This window comes from Nannospalax galili, unplaced genomic scaffold (genome assembly GCF_000622305.1).
Source record: "Nannospalax galili isolate Female #2095 unplaced genomic scaffold, S.galili_v1.0 scaffold881, whole genome shotgun sequence".
In the NCBI taxonomy this organism is placed as follows: Eukaryota; Metazoa; Chordata; class Mammalia; order Rodentia; family Spalacidae; genus Nannospalax; species Nannospalax galili.
The window spans coordinates 451,450-452,914 of NW_008344709.1; positions in this window are offsets into that span (position 1 = coordinate 451,450).

Below are 1,465 nucleotides of genomic sequence, written 5' to 3' on the forward strand. Positions count from 1 at the left end.
CAGTGGACAGCCCTGTCTGGTTCCTGATTTTAATGGGAATGTTTCCAATTTTTCTCCATTTAGAATGATGTTGGCTATGGGTTTGTTATATATGGCTTTAATTACATTGAGGTATGTTCCCTCCAGTTCAATTCTCTCTAGGACTTTAAACATAAAAGCATGTTGAATTTTGTCAAAGGCCTTCTCTGCATCTATTGAGATGACCGTGTGGTTCTTGTCGTTGAGCCCACTTATGTGATTTATGACGTTTATTGACACGTATATTCATGATGGCTGTGGGTTTGTTATACATGGCTTTAATTATGTTGAGGTATGTTCCCTCCAGTTCAATTCTCTCTAGGACTTTAAACATAAAAGCATGTTGAATTTTGTCAAAGGCCTTCTCTGCATCTATTGAGATGACCGTGTGGTTCTTGTCGTTGAGCCCACTTATGTGATTTATGACGTTTATTGACACGTATATTGAATCATCCATGCATCTCTGGAGTAAAGCCAGCTTGATCATGGTGGATGATATTCTTGATGTGTGTCTGTATGCGGTTTGCAAGCATTTTATTGAGAATTTTTGCATCTATGTCCATTAAGGTATGGGTCTATAGTTTTCTTTTTTGGTTGTATCTTTACCAGGCTTTGGTATGAGAGTGATGCTGGCTTCATAGAAGGAATTTGTAAGTTTTCCATCCATTTCTATTTTCTTGAATAAATTAAGTAGAATTGGATGCAGATCTTCTTTAAATGTCTGATAGAATTCTGCTGTAAATCCATCTGGTCCTGGGCTTTTTTTAGTCGGGAGGTTTTGTATTACTGTTTCAATTTCTTTTTGTGATATGGGTCTGTTTAAACTGTTAATCTCTTCTTGGTTTAGTTTTGGTGGTTCCCATGCCTTTAGATATGCATCCATTTCTTTTAAGTTTTCAAATTTAGTAGCATATAGGTTTTTAATGTATTCCCTTATAATGTTCTGTATCTTTCTGCTGTGTGTTGTGATGTTTCCCCTTTCATCTCTGATTTTGTTGATTTGGGGGTGCTCTTTCTTTCTTTTGGTTAGTTGGGCTAGAGGTCTGTCAATCTTGTTTATCTTTTCAAAGAACCAGCTCTTGAAATTGTTGATTCTTTGTATTGTTTTCTTTGATTCAATTTCATTGATTTCTGCAATGATTTTTGTTATTTCTTCTTGTCTGCAGGGTTTGTGTTTTGTTTGCTGTTGCTTTTCAAGTGTGTTGAGTGGCAGTGTTAAATCATTTATTTGTGTGCTTTCTGATTTTTGATGAAGGCACTTAGAGCTATAAACTTCCCTCTATGAACCACTTTCAGTGTGTCCCAGAGGTTTTGTTGTGTTGTATTGTCCTTTTCATTTAATTCCAGGAATACTTTTGTTTCTTTCTTAATTTCTCTTTTGACCCATTCATCATTCAGGAGTGTGTTGTTTAATCTCCATGTGTTCATGTGGTGATTAGGGCTTCTT